This window comes from Eufriesea mexicana, unplaced genomic scaffold (genome assembly GCF_001483705.2).
Source record: "Eufriesea mexicana isolate 0111107269 unplaced genomic scaffold, ASM148370v2 scaffold4231, whole genome shotgun sequence".
Lineage (NCBI taxonomy): Eukaryota > Metazoa > Arthropoda > Insecta > Hymenoptera > Apidae > Eufriesea > Eufriesea mexicana.
In genome coordinates, this window is record NW_016912235.1 from 331,063 (window position 1) to 350,310 (window position 19,248).

At 49.0% G+C, this 19,248-nt stretch overlaps 1 protein-coding gene across 9 annotated transcripts in view; it reads right to left on the reverse strand.

Annotated features, from left to right (window-relative positions):
• Positions 1 to 19,248, reverse strand: part of LOC108551485 (bromodomain adjacent to zinc finger domain protein 2B) — a 160,400-nt gene that overhangs the window by 56,680 nt on the left and 84,472 nt on the right. For all 9 annotated transcript variants that reach the window (XM_017905671.1, XM_017905674.1, XM_017905673.1 and 6 more), the window contains one exon: positions 4,868 to 4,925. The gene's annotated coding sequence lies outside the window, so the exon portion shown is untranslated. The remainder of the gene's footprint in view (positions 1 to 4,867; positions 4,926 to 19,248) is intronic.

Below are 19,248 nucleotides of genomic sequence, written 5' to 3' on the forward strand. Positions count from 1 at the left end.
CACAACTTCAACCCCTTTCGTGATTGACCGTGCACCGCACACGTGGTCGATGATCTATGATCGTTCTTCCTATAAGAAAATATACTTAACGTCGGAGTTATCGATCCGTGATAGATCCGCGTACACGAAGAGGATGATGATTAAAATCCCAGGTAGGGGGGATAAACGAGTATAAGCACGTTTTCGTATTAATCCATCGTGGTCCGAGGTCTCTCGTTTTATTCCAACTGGGCTCGTAATCGAGAAGCTGTTTCACGTTGACACGTTACGAAGCAGAAAAGCCGAGGGTTGATACGGATCAACGTAAATCTTGTCCGAGGTAACTTCGATGATAAAATTCGAGACAAGTTGCCCCGACTGCTCCGATATTTCTAGACCTCCGATTTTCGATAATCAAATTGCACGCTGGTATATCTAGGTGCGATAATAATTTCATCCCGACGAGGCCAACGCGGAGCACGAATCTTAAAATTCGCTAAATTTATATCGGTTCAATTTTACAAACGATCATACTTATTACCGCGTCGTGCTCGATATCGTCGATAATATTCTCGCTTAATTTCTTCGACCTCGATTAATGTCCATTCATTCCGAGAAACGAGTAAACGCGTGAAAAGGTAAATAAATGAAAATCGAGCAAAGAGGTTAGGTTGATACATCGATCGATGCACACTGTAGCTTGAAAAAGGAAAAATCCCAAGATAAGGGACTAATGAAGCGGTTTTTCTTTCTTTTCCTTTCCCTTTTTTCCGGCAGATCACGTCGACGTAATATTTGGTTGTTTTGGAAGATGGTAAAAATTCGTGGGCAGCGGGAAAAAGTCGGGAACAGGCGATGGTAGTTTTTAACTTTTATACGCCACAAAGTTGCGCGAAGATAAATTACAGAGGCGCGGGTAACGAACACCGGTGTATCCAGGACCAGCGAGTGATTTTATATTTCCGTAGAAATATTATACGTAACGTGGACACAACGAGAGAGAATTATTTACCGATCGACGTAACGCGATAAGCTTCATCGTCGGTTATTTGCATAATGATTTGTGTTTTATTTATTAATTTCGAGCGTTTAATCAAGACCGCGCGCTTGTTTATCCGCCCCGTCCTCCTTCAAAAATCAACCCGGTTAAAACTTCGACCATCGCATCCGCGATTTTCCTAAATATTTCCCAACGATAATCCTCCCTCGCTGCACCGATTCCGCATGTTGCTTCCACCGTTTCAACCCCTTGTCAAAGCCAAGTCCGCGCTGGTCGTCGCGAGCGACGCGGCCCGTCTCGTTTCCGCTCGGCGTGAAAGAAGAAGAAGAAGAAGCGCGATCCTGCGATCGACGAAGAGCAAAATGGACGATCGAGGATAGTCTACCAAGAGATGTAGACTATCCGGCCACGGATTCTTCCACGGAAACTCGATTCCGTACGAAAACATCCGAGCACGGTCTCTCGCAGGAAACGCGGAAACCGGCATGCATTGTTTGATTTTCGAACAACGGGATCGCGTTTTCCCCGGGAAACTGCCACCGCGGAAAAATGTTTCTAATAATAGCGGGAAAAAATTCGAGCCCGGGTCCCGGTGGCGATCAATCAATAACGGGGAACGATATTGTTTCGCGATGGTATCGATGCAGGTGACGATGACAGGTGTCAATTTCGAGGTGACTGCTGTCAAGAAACGTTACCTTCTGTCATCCGCGTTAAATCATGACCGTTCCTCTCCGCGAGTCTTGTCGCGGTTAAACGCCGATCCACTCGTCCCTCGAGTGTCTGCGCGTGCAGGTACGCGCGTGCAGGAACACCGAGCCGAGAGGGCGAAGGTAAATCGAGCAACGGGGGAACGAGTCGCGCGTGTTGACACGATATCGCTTTCCCATCGATCACCGATCGCTCGAATCGTTGTTTAACGCAGTCCGGAAAGGAGCTTCGCTCGGGGAAGCGTTCGTTGATCGAGGACACGAGAGATCCTGCATTTTCGAGTGCTCGGGGATAACTGGAACACCTTCGGAGGCGAAACTATCCCGGAAGCAGGACGCGGGGTAAATGGTCAGGTGGCAACGCGTCGCCATTTTTAGCCCCGCGTCGAATCTTTCATTTCGGCGTCGGGGAACGTAGCGAGGTTTCATTTGCATACAGAAGTACACGTGTATGCGGAGAATGGTTTCGCGATGCGTTTACAAATTCGGAATTTCGACTGGACGAAGGAATCACGGTGGTTTTCCGGATTTTTCGCCTTTCGGAACTCGAAGGACCAGGATCGTGGTCGTATCGTAAGTAATTGGAACGTATAAACGCGCTAATTAGCGATAATTTTCGTTTTGACAGTTGAAGCGTCTCGACGAGAGGAATCTAGACGAACCAAAGATTACGAAAAAAGAATGGTCTAAAATCGTATGGAACGGAAACTTAACGGTGGTAAAAGGCAAAGTGGAAGCCAGCTGGAGCGCGTGACACGGCGAAACCGTAGCGCTTAACGCGAAAGAAAATTTCTTCTCGTTAGCCGCGGTAACGAGTCATCTCGCGTATCGATGGCAGACAGCTCCCGTGCCCCTCTACAGCATCCATCCAGTCGGTTCGATCAATTTCCACGCGGAGCGCAAAGAATTGCGCTTCCGCCGTCGAAGCCGCTGTCACCGGTCTCGCATCCTCCCTCTCTCCCGCTTCCTCCCTCTCGCTCTTCCTCTCTCTGCCGCATCTGCGTCAATTACAGACGAACTTGGCCGGTTCTCGGCACAGGAAAGAGGAAGAGCAGAGGAGGAGCGAGGTGGAAGAAGCGGCGGATGGGGCCGCGGGTCGGAGCAGGAGGAGCGGTCCGGAGGATATACGTGGCAACGAGGACCTCGGATCTTGATGGTTTCGCGTAGCAGAGGCGACGTTACGAGGTGCGTTGGTTCGTGTGCGGGACCGAGAGACCGGGCCAGCAAGAACGGCCAGGGGGCCAGGGGGACAGGGATGAACGAACGGATGGACGGACAGACGGACGAACGGACGGACGAACGTACGTACGTACGTAGAAGGAACGAAGAACGAATGAACGAACGACCGACCGACCGACCGACCGACCGACGGACGGACGGATGGACGGAGAAACGGGGAGGCGAGGAGGGTGACGGAGATGGAACGAGGGGTGGCAGTGAACGGCGGCTCGCCGGCTGGCGGGGCGAGGAGCGGCGGAGAAAAAGGGGAAAAAAGAGACAGGTACGCGTAGAAGGAGAAATATACAGGCAACGCTCGGAGAGCACGGCGACCGGAGAGAGATCCAGGGAGAAAGAGAGAACGAGAGATGTGGTCGCAGGAGGCGGTGGAAGTGGAGGAGGAGTAGCAATCAATACAGAGCCACCAGAGCAAAACCATCCCCCGACTTCTATCTCTCTTACTCCACGCTTCGTTCCGTCTATGTCTCTCTCCGTCTCTCTCGTCCGCGTCCTATCGCGACCTCTACATCTTTCTCCGTTCGCCTCCGCCACCCTCTCCCGTGCTCTTTCCATCGCCCACCCTCCTCCTCCTCCTCCTCCTCCTCCTCTCTCTTTCTCCCTGCACCCCTAACAGCCACGAATACGACGGTTATATGGATGCTATAGGGCATAGAGCGTCGCTAACAGGGACTTTCGTACGCTTCCACGCGACCGTGTGCGCGGCCCGCTCTCGCTCTCCTCTCTATCGCTGCCGCGTACACAGCGACATACACACAGCGGCATACACACAGCGTACATAGCGGCGTACACAGCGGCGTACACAGCGGCGTACACAGCGGCGGGTACACACCCGCGCGATCCGGTTCCGTCGAGAGCAGCCGTTTCTGCCGCTTCTGCCACGCTGCCACACGGCTCCGTGCGCGCATCGATGTGTAGCTCGGGTTACCTGCGATTATGAGCGATCGTGTGTGCGCCAGCGGAGACCGGCTTCGCTCGCTCCGCGCGCAACCACCTATACGTCGTTCGGATTCGGCTCGTCGAGAGCTGCCTTCGACGTGGAACCACAAGTGGGGGGATACGATGCAGCAACGGATCGGCTTTTGCTTTTGCTTTTTTCTTCCATTCTTTCTCCCTTTTTTCCCTTTTTCCTTCCCTCTCCTTTCTTTCCATCGCGTGTCGGCCGTTTTTCCGCGATCGAGATTTCCTGCGAGATTTCGCGAGATTTCGCGAGATACCGCGAGAGTAATGGCTACCGCGCGCCGATTCCGAGCCATTCGAACGCCTCCTCGAGGAACAGGGCGAGCATAAGAGATCGCTGGATTGGTACCTACGTTTATCGAAGAGGAATCCGGAGAAGACTCTCGTCCGCGAATCAGCTGACGCGGGTCGCCGTTGTCGCGGACAATGCCGCGTTCTTGAACCGATAATTACACCGCGGTTCAGTGCTAAGCGCATAATTCAAGGGCGAAGAGAAAGGTTGCTTAGTCGGACGTTCACGATCCCCGTGAACTTGGATCCGCAGCACCGTGGACCTTGACTCTCCCGACTCGCTGAACCTCCCGTAATGAAACGATCGCGAAACGATCGCGAAACGTCTCGATTATCTCGCCAATTATCTTTCCTCCGACTAGACTGTGTCTCGTACTTCGCGATGCGAGTGACAACCAAGAACCATTAAGAATCCAATATCGCGCGACACCGCGTTCGTCGAGTCTCGTCGGATCCACGAGAAAGAACGATACGATCGTTGAGAAAATCGCTGGTTCCTCGAGGAAACTTCGCAGCGGAGAGACTAACGAACACGGGAACGGGAAATTTTTGAAAACGAAACACTCGTAACGCGATTAATTTTCCGATACCACGCGAACCCCGTCGAACCGGGCGTAAACGAGTTTAGGATACGGACTCGCGGCACCTTATTCGGGGCGAGGGTGAAGAACGAGAGAAATGGGGTACTCACGATTAATTACGAGGCCTCAGCTCATAGTAAAAGCCGGCTCCACGAGGCCCCATCACACCTGAAACAGAGAAATACGAGGTGCCATTAATATTTCGTCGCTCGAACGGTCTCCGCAGTTCCTATATCACCCCACCGAGCAATTAGGATGCAAACACGCGGCCATTAGGAAATCTCCGTCGGCATTTGCATATTAACCCAACAGTTTTCGACCGTTTCGCGCGTCCACTTCCGCTCCAACTTCCCATCCTCCCTCTCCCCCCTTCTTTCGTCTTCGATCCCCCGATTTGATCCCGGAGACACACCTCGGACGTGGTCGCGGGGCACCCTCCATTTTCGTACGCCTAGTCTGACGCGAGCACGCGTTTTCTCTGTGTGCATTTCGCGCGCGTATTCGATATTATCGATGAATGAAACAGACGCTCGCGTTTACGCGAAACGCGCCGAGAGATAGCGTGCACGCGATTATCGTCATTCATATTCACGGGACATCCATTTCGCGGGGGATTACAACAGCTACTGCTGATAAATATTTATACGAACGCCGCGCCGTATGCAACCGTGGGCAAATATTTAATTTCATCGCGTTTCGCAAGTTCGCGATGCGAACGGACCAAGTTTCCGCAACTAGGGGGCAACTTGCGTCGATATCCGAACGATATCGGGAAAATTCCGCCGACGTCGTGTGGCCGAAATTGCACGTGACGCTGTGTCTTCGAGCAGGGGCCGGTTTGGGGTGGAACACCCTGGTAATCGAGATTTCGGTGCTTTCGATCACCGGGAGGAAGAGCACTAGTATCTTTAGTATCTTTTGTATATTTCGTATCTTTTCGTTGCTGTGTGGCGAGTACTTTCCGCGGAGATTTCGCGTAATCTACGGGACGAATGAACGAAAAGCTGAGGGTTTGACTCGTCGCGAATTTTTGTTATTAAATATACACGAGTTGTTTATTTGGATCTATATACTTATTCGCTACTTTGCTTACGATCTCTGGTCCCTTGCGCGTGGCTCTCCCTGCCTATACCACAGGACGCAACTGACTGACGCACCCCTTGGCAGGAACGAAACGCAATTATAGGGGAGGAAAGGGGATAGACAAACTACGCATTCGCTTGCCCTCTGGCATCAAACGATAGCAAAACGTTAACGTACATTTCGTATCCCGCAATTCCTCGTTGTCAAATCTCGCTATTGTAAGCTACGCTAATTGATCGAGTATAATAAATTCGGAGAATTTCCGAGATTTTTATTTTTATCCAGTTCGATCGGAAAAATAATTAACCCTCTATTGATCCGAATATATATTTTTCTTGACTATAAGAATTGTATGTAACAAAATCAACAAATATCAACGAATAAATTCAGCACTTTTGACAATTTTATTATAACGAATACGTATTGAAAGTTTGAATTAACGTTTGTACTATTGTGCCAAAATAATGTGCAATAGATAGACAAGATAATTCTCCACGCCAGCTTGTGGGTAAAAAGGTCATAGGGGGCCATAAAGGATCTAACCTAACATGATCGAATAACCGGTAAATGAAAAAGAATTAGAATTTTGAAAAATGGAACCACGGGAAGTATTGTAAAAATAATTATAAATACATCGAAAGAAAAATTGCGAACTGAAGTGATGAAGACGATAACGTTGAATTCCGTATTTAATAAAATACCCATACATTGGCACGTAACTTGAAAGTTACAGGGGCCCATAGAGGGTTAACGCGAATTATATATTATATAAATTGTCGGTCGATCTATTCGAGGATGACGTATCGATACCAGATAATAAAAATAATAAGATAAAATGTACGAACGCGAGAATACACCGAGACACGGAGTAAGCTCTGTTTAAACGAACACGGTAATTGGTGGAACGAGTAAACAAACGTTATTTACATTTGATAGTCGTACGGTCGTAACAGGTGTGAAATTAATTCGACGAAAGTCTAGCAACTGTTCGCTCTCTCCTTGTTCCGCGAGCTAATATATTCAAATGGCATTCCCTCTCAGGAAATTGCCCCGAAGATGTCTCTCAAAATTATCATCCGCGTCGAAAAAGAAGATCCGGCGAGAAAAGTTTGCGATTCCGCTAGCTGGCACGCGCTGTCTACCGCGATGGCGGCCCCCGTTCCGCTTCTTCCCGAACGTCCACGGACGAAAGCAATACCGCGAACGAGTAAATTGATTTGGAAGTGGAAACGAGAGCGAGGGTAATATTTGTCGAGGGTCAGCCGGAGCTTGGACGTCGCGCGACAAAGCGGAAAACGCCGCGGAGCGTTTCTCTGTATCGGCGTTAGTTAATACGAAATCAATATTACCAGCCGCGTCCGTCGTTTCCGTTTCCAGTCAACGTTGGAATATTCTCTCCGCCATTCCCCCCGATTCTCCCCGATTTTCCACGATTTTCCGCGCGATAATGCCGCGTCGTAACGACCGTGCTCTGTTTCATCCCACTTTCGTAGCCTCGATCTGTCTTCCTCTCCGACAAATTCGTTCCCCTTTGCTCTTCCCGTATCGCCCCCTTTCGATTCGTATCGCGGACCACTGCTTTCTCCCGCAGGAATTTATCAAAGGAATTTTTTCCGCCGCGCGAGTGGTCACACGGGAAGTCGAGACAAATTTAATGCCATTTTTTGGTCAAACGGAGAGCGTACGCCATTTCGGTAACGCGCGGCGCGATTAAGAACGAGAACACGGAGCGGTCTCGAAGGAGACGGTAATTATACCTGAACGCCAGTATGGCGGCGGTGCGAGGCAGGCATAGAGCTCAACGGTGAAAAGAACGAGGAAGACGAAAATTGAATGGCCGGATAAATAGCTGCGCCTTATAAATAACTCTGGTATATTACGCACCGGAGGATGGCTAATAAATACGCGGGAAATTTAGTGGCAGACGATTCGCATCGCTCGCGCGTTAACCCCTTGACTACGGCGGATTTCGATACGTACTATACGGTAGGAATTAAGATACGATGTGCGCCATTTTTGTGAAAACAAGCGCCCTCCGAGTCAGAAAGCTAAACTACGCCGAGCGCTTATAGGCGCCCTCCGTGTCACAAACGGAAAATTTTTAAGCGCCCATAGGAACCCTCCGTGTCACAAACGCAAAATTTCCAAGCGTCCTCCGTGTCACAAACGCCAAATTTCTAAGCACGCTCCGTGTCATAGACGCAAAATTTCCAAGCGCCCTCCGTGTCATAGACGCAAAATTTCCAAGCGCCCTCCGTGTCATAGACGCAAAATTTCTAAGCACCCTCTGTGTTACAAACGCAAAATTTCTAAGCGCCCGTAGGCGCCCACCGTGTCACTAACACAAAATTTGTAAGCGCCCATAGGAACCCTCCGTGTCACAAACGCAAAATTTCTAAGCGCCCTCCGTGTCACAAACGCCAAATTTCTAAGCGCCCTCCGTGTCAAACGCAAAATTTCTAAGCGCCCATAGTAGCCAAAGGGTTAAATACGATCCGTTTGCAGTTGTTTGCAGAAGTTTGCAACTTCTTTCCCTCCCCGATTTTCGATCTCTGTCTGCAACGCATCCCGATGGATTTATTTGCGATGAAACGCCACGACGCGACCCCCTAAACGCGATTTTCCGAAGCCGCCGAATAAATAAATCTCGTCGGGAACGACCGCGGGGAAAGAACTCGAGGATCGCGTGAGAATTTTCCTGGAAAATTTTCCTCCAAACGGGGGGAAACGGGTTTGCCGATTTTTCCATTTGTCGCGATTCGTGTCAATTTATTCGCGATAATTGATACGGTAACGCAATCGCGGCTGCAACAGTTCGGTCGGTGCGGGGTGAACCGCGGTCTGGATATAATCCAAATTTTGCAGCGTTAACCAAATTACCAGAGGTTGGAGATCGGCACGCTATATACCGTCACGTAACGGCATTACGCGAACGGGCTGTAATTTCTCGCGCGACGCCAGAAACGGCAAGAAATCCCCCGGAATTTCGCCAACACGTTCCCGATATTCGCACTCTCGAGAACCTTCGGCGCTGGATTTCGATTAGGCGAAGGGGAGGCCAGATTCGACGTGCAAACGCGAAACCCAGCGAATCGCTGGGCAAATATTCCGCGCTGTGAAACACCGAGGAATCGAAACCTCGGAGATTTAAAAAACAGAAAATCGATTAATTTTCAAATACAGAGATTTAACCCTTTCGACTCGGAAATTTCTTCGTTGCGAAGATGCAATTCGAAGCTCTTCTTAGGTTTTTATAAGTCACTGATACTCTTTATGCTAAAATTAAAAGAAGAAAATCGTGAATTTGCGTGAGAAACGAACGGATGGAATAATTTTATTTCCATGTTCTTAATATAATTATCATCGTTCATTATTTAAGTTGTAGCATTAAAACGAACGGTGACCTCTCGAGTGCAAAGGGTTAATACCAGAAGCTTGAAAATTTTCAAATTCGAAAACGTGAAAATTTGGAGATCCAAGTTGTCGAGAGTTCATCAAGTGTGTCCAAAATTTTGTCAACTAAAATCCCGAATTAGTATGGAAGCTAAATTTGCATAGAAGCTTAGGATACGTGCGACGAAAAAGATAACACAGGTAATCGATAGAAAATCGGTAGAAAAATCGGAATCGGAAAGGGAACGCTGCCAATGCGAACGGCATCTTGTCGGTGGAGTTTCGCGACCGAGCCCGCGTATCTCAAAGAGGCGCACGAACTCGGCCACTCGACTAATCAAATCACGAAACTAACTCATTTGCGTTAATTGAAACGGCGTGCCGCGACGGGGCTGAGGCGGTCACGAGTTCGATCCTATCGGGAGCAGAGAAAAGATGCGTCCGTTTAATTAATTGCCTCGCCTTTTAACCAATTCCGTCACGCTGCCAACATCCACTCGACTAGGATTTTCTCCATCGATTATCGCTCGTTTTTAACCCTTTATCCTGCGATCTAAGTTCCGATGCCATAATCGACATCAGAGTTACTCACGCGTCGAGCCATTTTATCCGAACATGACAAAGAATAACGCGTAATTCACGTACAAAGAAGTCTTCGAAAACTAAACTTCGAATTTGATCAGTGTCCACTGAACCTCGTCTACGAACTACACCTCTCGCGTTCATGTTTGGCCCAATTTTAGACGAATTCTTATCTCTTATCTCTTATCGACGCGAGAATCCTGACCTGGTGTAACATGCATCGCGATCGAAAATTTCAACTGGAAAAAATTTCGCGCCATTTTCTTCTCTTATTTTCTCGTACCAAGCTTTCGCAGACACTCTTTTCGCACAACACCAACGAAGAATACTCTCATCCATGCAAACACCATGGTTTACGTCGCGAGAATCCCAACGCGATCGAAAAAATTCTTTCCAAAAATCGGAAAGAGTTTCACGCGATATTCTCCATTTTTCTCTCCGCCGAATACGCGGCAAAGGATTTCGAAAATGATATAAATTGATGGAAAAACGCGTTAATCGGAGATCGACGTCGACGGAGGGATCGGCGGAAAAGCGAACGGGAGAAGGATTAGTTATTATTAGTATTAGTTGTCTAGTGTATTCGTGCTTGGCGGTAATTCGCGGCGTTTGTTACTGTTAGAGGCGTATGCATTATTCATACGATATGCAAATGCGAATCGGCGAGGTTGCGCCGTATGAACGCGTTACGCGAAAAATACGATAATGCGTGGCGGCCGAGATATATACGCGTCGCCGAGAACGAACGAAAGTAGTTTGTGTTCCAGGGCCGCGATTTGCGCGCGTTTATGCAATTAGTCTTCGAAATGGTCGTCCCGTTAATCTCTATCCGTTCGCCCCCGCCGCCGCCTCTTTCCGCCCCTTTTTCCTCTCCTCTTTCGCTTTTTCGTCTATTTTTATTTTTATTCCTATTTTTATTTTTATTTTTATTCCTATTTTTATTTATATCTTTATTCCCGCCGTTGCACGTCCGTTGAACGGCAATTTGCGAATTCGAACCTGGCCACGCGGGGTTGTTAATCGCCGCGCGAAAAATTATTCCCCCACCCCGCGGCTTCGGCGCGTTATTGTTTCGCGGGCGCGGAATCAGGGGGAGAGAGAGGGGGAGGCGGAGCAAAAGGGAGAATAAAAATCGAGAAAACGTTATAACGATGTTTATAACGGGCAGTTAAAAAGCCATCGGGGACACGATTCCGCGAGAATACATTTCGCTGGAAAATACGGACGGCGAATTGGCGCTGGAATTGGAAAATTTTGAAAAATCGAACACCGTTCGACCACCGCGCGCGAAACCAGAACTCGAAACAGCCGCGCGACGCAGAAACGATTCGTTTCGCGTTGCGTAACAACCGCGATTTCCACGGTTCCCACATACGTGGACGCAGTAGGAGCCCCAGTGACCGACTAACACCGTGTACGCCATGGCTCGCCATCGATGAGCGTGCGCTTGTACCAGTCGATGCACGGGATTAAAATAACGTTGTTACAGTTACAGTTACGAACAACGTGCCGAGTAATTAGAGAATCACCTGCTCTCGTAACTTTGCGGCCCGATAGGGCATCCGCGGCGTTACCCAACTTCGCCGACGAGGTGTTTCGCGCTAACCGCAGCCACGTGCCGTTCCACGGAGAACGCTGCACCGTGGGCGCGAATTTCGAAAGTGGTTGAAATCGAGTAAACCTCGAAAAGTACGAGGATATCTCGATTTTTCCGTCCGGAAACGCAATTTTCTCGAACGGTAACGACGAAAAGTCGAGGAAAATAGAGGAAAAGGCGTTAAAAGTCTACGAAAGCGTCGATACGTTACGATTTCTCCGAGAGACGAGCTCACGGGACCATAATGGCGGCACAGGATAGCGAGGGTCGTAGAAAAGAGAAGATCGGGGAAGACGGGGGGAAAATTTAAATCGAGGATGTTGAAACTCGAGTGACGATCGGGACTTGAGAAAGTTTCCAAGCATTCCCGTCTCTCCGCTCCGAGAGACGATTCTCTGGAAATGGCCAACGCGAAGATTCTAAAAAAAGGGCGGGAGAATGAGGGAGAATGAGGGAGAAGATAGGGAGAGAGGGGTAGGGGAAAAATGGGAGAACGAGGTCGGGAACGTAGAGCGAGGGAGATAAAGACGCGACAGGGTGAGGGGGCGGTTCAACGTTCCCGGGGAGCGTAATATATCGCGCGAGTACAACGAGAAACACAGGCTGAGTCATCGATATAACTTTACGCGCGTACGTGCAGCGCACGGCCGTCACCACTACTCTTCCATTCATAAACATAAAGGCCGACTTACGCACATCGGCGCGCGCCTATTAAAGGACCGTATGTAAATGCGCACACGTGCGCCAGCGCACATGTAGCCGCGGCCAGGCGCGCGTGCTTTCGTCTAGCTAGAGAGCTTTCACGACAATTTCGCGCGGGCCTTCCGCTTCCGATCGATCGAGATCTAATCTAACCTAACCTAACCTAACCTAACCTAACCTAACATAACATAACCTAACCTAACCTAACCCGCCAATTCTTCGTTGAACCGCTATCCTAGAATCATCGCGTGAGCAATGATTATAACGAGCTTCGATTAAACCGCTTTTTCCGCGTACGTTCGTTGCGTAACCGCGTTTTCCCGTTCCGCTTGATCTCCGCGGCTCCGAGTAGGCTACAGGTGCACCCGAGATGTGGTAAATACGATTCCCCGTATTGTTTGCGAACGATAAATTTATACCTCGCTCCGCGTAAACGCGATACTTTTATTTCGCTGTTATGATTTATTTCTACTCGCTTTTTCCGACATTAACGATAAAACTGGGCTTTAAGTACGGACAAATAACCCGGCCGGTGTTTAACGCTGGATTCGAGATGCCACGCGAGTAACAAATATTGTATTACGTCGATACATGCGTCGAGTGCGGTCGTCGACCTTGTCGATATCGAATTGGGTACTCCAAGAGCCGATGCCGAGGAATATTTGTAGGAACAGGATATCTGGTCCTTGGTAGATACCCCATTCCCAATATTCTGCCTCCAAGAGTGAGGTTTATTAACACTTTGCCGACCGCTGTCACGCAGACGTGACTTTGGCTCAGCGCGGCACAATGTTCCACTATGCTTCTGTTTTAACTCTTCCGATCGTCTTTTCTCGACATTCTTTAAGCAGATGCTTGTCCCGTTAGTCTCAAATATTAGTGCCTTTTTAAATAATAAGAATAGCGTAAATATGACCATCAGCAACTAGTAGGACCCGCGCGAAATTCACCAGCGGCGAGAAATGAGCGGCCGGTAAAGTGTTAACACTAGAACTACCGATCTTTAATGGGTACACCTAACTATCACCTGCACAGATTATAGTAATTTCAGCGATACTATAAATATGAGTGAATATATCGATTACAGTTCTTTCTTAACCCTCTGCACTCGAGAGACGCCATTCAGTCATCGTTTTGTAAAATTTCGAAGCTCGATATTAGTTAACACTTAGTCGACCGATTGGGGAGATTTCCCCATTTTAAAGTAAATCGGTGTCCGACCGATCGCGGAGATCTCCCATCTTGACCTTAGCAACGCGTTTCTCGTTTTCGTTTATTACTTACACTACCTCCATTTGGAGTTGTTCGCAATTACTGACGAATGCTTCTATAAAGCACAACATATAATAAAATTCACCAATTTTTAAGACCCCTTATTCGGGTTCCCCGAGCGTGGTGGAGTTCGCTTTGGGGCGTGCGATCGGCTAAGTGTTAATACATCAAATTTAAAATAATGTAACAGTGTGCGAGATATCGAAATGAAATAATTCTACGTGTTAATTATTATACGTTTTCTTATTCAGTGCTGAAAAAATATCATCAGCTTTATAGCAGAAAATTTTTCAACTCGTACCCCTCTTTAGTCAAAAAATCGTCGAGCGCAAAGGGTTGATATGAGTGGATACCAATTTTATTCTTAAAGCAGGTGTACGTGTTCGATGATTGCAGAAAGGAAAATTCTGGGACCAGTCATTCTGACTGGGTTGATAGTTCTAGTGTTAAGTGCGGTAGTTGTCTTTGTTCCTCGCGATGGCTGATGTTGCTATGGCGCTGGCCAGTTGGTATCCTCGTGGTCGTCGTTGCTATTGATAGGATAGCAGGTAGAAGGACGACAGGAAAAGGAAGGGATGCGTTTCTGATGCGTCTCGGGGCCTGCTAGTGGACTCATCAGTAAGGATGGACTCTCTTTCTTCTAGCAGACCCTGCTTTAGACCGGGGATACTTAGGTAGCACAGGAACTTCTATTTAAGGGAAGTCGAGGCTTCACCGAGCATTTTCTCGCAAGTCCTCGAACCTCCTTCAAGTAGGAATCCATATCTATTAGCGAGAGTGAGAACTTAACTTGATCGCTACGTATTCTTGTTTTGCAGATTTTCGAATTTGCAACGAGTCTCCTAAATTATCATCTTTGATCATCAACCCTTTGACTACGACAGACTGAAACGCACCAATTGTACCATATAGAAGGAATCCATTTGCGATGTACACGGAGAAAACGGTGAAATTTTTCGTTACGTGTACTGTAGGGAGTCCTCCCCCATGGTTGTTGAAATCGGTCGTACCCTTGTCGCAGGTATCTTTCGTGGCGAATGATAGGATAGAAGGGACGAAAGGAAAAGGAAGGGATGGTTTCGTACCGGGCCTGCTAGTGGACTCATCGGTAAGGCTACTCTAGCAGGGCCTGCCTCTGACCAGGATACTATTGGAAGATCGGGAAGTTTCATGTATAAGAATTAGAGGTTTTCCGAGGACTTGCGAGAAAGACCTCGAAATCGGAATCCATCTAGCGGCGAGGGTGTGAATGATGGTCCCTACAGTACATTTCTGAGAAATTGTTGTGGATTCAAATAATAATCGAAACGCTATATTAACCCCTTCGCTACGCTGATCTCACAGACGAAACTGTGCACGGTGCGCGAGACTGATCGTCAGAGGCATTTGGCTTGCTGAGTATTGAGGTCCGTAATAAACAAATAATGCAAAACAAAATGCTCACGCTGCATGTCCAGAGTGAGATAGATAGTCGATGTGCAATAGCTGCAGATGCTAGTCGTATGTACAATACGCGGTATTTCATGGAAAGCGACTATAGTCGCCCGTAGTACCTCAGTGGCAGCTGATGGAGAGCGACTATAGTCTGCCGTAGTAGCGAAAGGGTTAAATCCACTATATTAAATCAATATTATTTATTTCCTTGTATTCTGCAGTAAATTGTTACTGCACATACTTAAAATTTGACAGTAGAAAATACTTTTCAGAGTCTCTATACGTCCTAGAGAGTCTCTAGTATCACAAGTGTCAGATTTCTAAGTGCCTTTATGCGCTCACGGTACTCAAAGGGTTAATTTCAACGTACTCGTTGCGAACCTAAAATATAAGATTCTGTTTCTAAATTCCGATTATTTTTCTTCGTGGAATACGAATCTAACCTATCGAATAATCAACTCTAGCATAATTGCCTTCTCTCCCTCGATGAATGCCATTATTAACCCCCTGTACCGTGATGACGAGTCTAACTCGTCTTCCACGCTACACCCTGCACGAAAATAAAGTACCGTTCAATTGCTACTGAAAATTAAACAATCTTACGACGCAAAGTTTCTCATAATTAGATCACGATGCAGATTTAAAAATTTGCCAAAGACAATCTCAGGCTCTCGCCGATTCCGAGACCGGAAATCCCAGAAAGCAGTTATTCAGACGGATTCGCTGGAACCGAGATTACCCTCGGATTCCTCGGTTACCGCGAAGGTTAGCAAAACACTGCACCCTAGATCAGCGAAAGCTGAACGAAACTTCAGCCATGCACGGCTCAAGAAACCGCCGAGTCCAAGTCGCAAGTTCCCAAACAATCTCGCCGCAACAATATAATCCGACCCCGAACTTTATCATTCCGTGCGACGAATAAGTACCCCCGGTTTCCGTATTCCCCTCGATCGTCGCGAACGTTAGCGATGCTCGAGGAATCGTCGAGAAGCTAGGAAAAGAGCAGATGATTCGGATGCGCCCAATTTGAACTGGCGTTGGCTAACAAACGGCCCCTCCGCTCCGTCATCCATTCCGTTCGCGCACGCTGGTAATCCGCGACGCGTAACGCGCGTGAACGGTAACTCGCTGGCAGGTAGCTCGCAGGTAAGAGGCGAGCGAATCGGCCGCTCTCTCCGTCACAGGCCGAAGAGAACACCTAACCCTCTGTTTCACGTGTCCGGCCATTGTGCGTGGGTGCGTGCACACACGGAACGCGCGCAGCGTTATTCACGCGACGCGTGTGAGTGCGTGCGTACGTGTGTGTGTGCACGCGACCTTCCCCGTGTATACGTGTATCTGGGTCAGTGTCTTCCTCGAGAGTGGCTTTTCGAGCCTCGATTTTCCTTGATTCCGTGAACGCTCTCTTTTTCTTTCTCGCTGCCAAGGTCAGCCCGCAAGACCGTTTCCCTTTTTCCAATCTTCTCGTTTGCTCTCGTTTCATCCCTTTATTTCTCTTCCATTTCTCGCTATTTTCGCGAATATCCGAGGAGATCGTGAACGTAAGCATGGAGACGCAAAGAATGCCAAACTTTGGGGTATTTTCCCTCGGATTTTTGATTTTTACGAGGATTCGCGCGATGAAAGTTACATCCAGGTGTAAACGAGGGGTAGCAACGGAGAGCGCGGAATTTCTGAATTTCGGTTTGTGAAGAGACGTCGGAAACGAATATCAATCGTCTCTTCCGGTGGTCGAAACGCGATCCGTGACAGCGTTGAGAGATTAGCGGAGTTTCGCGTCGATCGAGACGCGATCAACGTTTATCGTAAATTGTGACACTCGAGTTTTCGAAGTTTTCGAGAAGGAGATTTTCTATTGCGGGAAACTATTCGCGAGTTCGCGACGAAGAGGATCGTTTCGAGGGGAATGACAGCGGAGGAGGATCAGATCTGTCAATCGTTTACTGTTCTTGGTGTGAAAAACGTGACCAGTGACACGAGGAAAAGCACTGCGAGTAGGAACAATTAATCCTTTGCACTCGACGACTTTTTGGCTAGAGAAGAATAAAAATGGTGACTGAAGCTCACCTCTCGAGTGCAAAGGGTTAATTCCTACTAGGATCAAAGTTTCTACGCTTGCGTTGTAGGAACAACTAATCGGACACCGAGTGTCGTACCAACACCTTTCGTTTCGTATCGTTACTTGGTCCTAGACGCGAGTATCGGTCGCACCAAGCCCGTTATCGATAAGTATAGTTTAATTGGAAAGAAAGAGGAATAGAAGGGCGAGATGGCTCGGCGGTGGATCGACGTGGATCTCGGTTGGTTAAAATGGCGGCGCGGCGGCCGAGAATACGATATTATCGAGGCGCTTAAGCAATCACGGTAATAAGCACGAATTAATTCCACGAGCAACACCTCTCGCGGCACGGCAATCGGACACGTCTTGCCGTAATCGTCTCGAGTACTCGCGATTGAGCAATGTGGGTGAAGGCTAATGGCCGACCTCAAAGTTTTAATCGGCGATTTTCACGAAACACAACAACGTTCCTTCGCTACTCTCCTTCCCCCTCTCTGGCCTCTCGTTCCACGGTTGCTTTGTGCCCCGTCTCTCGACCAGTCCCGGCAAGTTTGTTTCGAAGTTGCGCAAAAAAGGAGAGGAAAAAGGAGAGAGGAAGGAGAGAGGAAGGAGAGAGGAAGGAGAGGAAGAAAGGGACAGAGAAAGGAGGAAAATCGATAGTGGCAGGAAGGCAAGAAGGATTTTCTACGCGGCCGAGTTCCGTCAGTGGAGCTCGTTCCAGTTAAACTGTTCGCCGGAATGAATTTCACGGAGAGAAGAAGAAGAAGGTTCGAGGCGATCCGTCCGCGCTGGATGGAACGCCGCTCCGCACGCGCGCGCGCGCGCGCGCCATTCAACACCCGCGCCCAAGTTATCGCCTCGGCGAGCTTTTACGCTTTCTTAAGTAATTTTACTACTCGGCCAAGAATGCACGGTTACGCGTAAAGTATTAATCACGCGGCTGCTATCTCTCCTCCGTGGGATCGCTCGCGCGGCCACCAGTGAATGAACCCCCGGTGAATGAACCTCTCCCCTCGCGCATTCGGCGCGAGTGATAAGCGTTCGAGGAGGCGAGGAGCTCACGCCGGCAACCGCTCGAGTGGTCGTACAGAACGCTTCGGAGCCGGAGGACCCGCTTCGAGCGCGTTCCAACGAGTTCTAGGAATGCACACGGGCTATTTCAGCCGCCGGATACGCGTACACATACGCGAGTACGTGACACGAATTGCGAGGCAACCTTAAAATCGCGCCGTGATCAAGGATAAACGGCCACGCGTTCCACGAAATCGACATCCACGCGGCGTGCAAGCGAGATAACTCCGATCCACGATATCCCCGAGTTTCCCACGACCACGACGATCGAGAGAGCCATCCGGTGGTCGATCCGCAGTTGGCCAAGCAATCGGAGAGATTCGACGGGAAGAAGTAAATATCCGTCTATCGGAATCCGACGCGTTGGGAGCGTGGTGGAGAGAACGGGACGGAGAATGACCAGTTCTAGAGCTATATCATCGGTGGCGGCAATTAAAAATAATTATCGAGCTCGCTCGCTCGCGCTAAAGATGGCGAAGCCAGAGGCGTCGGAGGCCGAGAGGGGATCGACTAAAAGCAGCCGGATTCGAGGGAAAACCCGCGGGGCTGCGGATCGAAACGCGAGGTTTCGCACCTGTACGCACACGTTCCAGTTCTCAGAGTCGCACGGCCCACATTTGCGCGTTTCTCGCGCCTTTGCCACGCTTCTGTCCATCGTCGCTCCTCGGCCAGCCTCGCCAATCGAACATCCTTCGCGCGCTGCTCGCCAATTATGCAAACCCGCCGCGTGTCGTATTTTACCTCGCGTTCGCGAAAGCCTCCTCGTCGGCCGGCAGGTGTCTCTGCGCGCCAGTGCAGCGCAGGAGGATCGAAAAATCGCCGGACTTTGGTCCACGTGAAATTTATCGCAGTTGTCGCGAACCATCGCGAACCATCGCGAACCATCGCGAATTACCGCGAATACCAATCGTACTTCGCCAGACATAAATTGCTCGTCGCGTCCTACCTCGATGACGGGAAAATCTCCGATCGCCACCGAATTCCATTCGATGCTTGGTCTTTACGAGACCGAGACACGACTCGAATTCCAAGCTACTCGAGAGTCGCGCGTTCGCGAATTCTCGCTGGCAGATTTCAATTTTATAATTGCACCTGGAAGTCGCGACGATCGTGAATCCTCTGCAAATTTATAGCGAATTATGTAAAACCAGTCGTATTTCACTGCGAGCAGTTACTCGCCGAGCCATTCCGCGTGTCGTCGATCGTTTATTCCTCGCGTGGAGATAAATTTCGAAATTTAAACGGTCAGATTTCACGGAAGGATCCGCGACGTCGCGACGGTATCCGAAACGCGTATG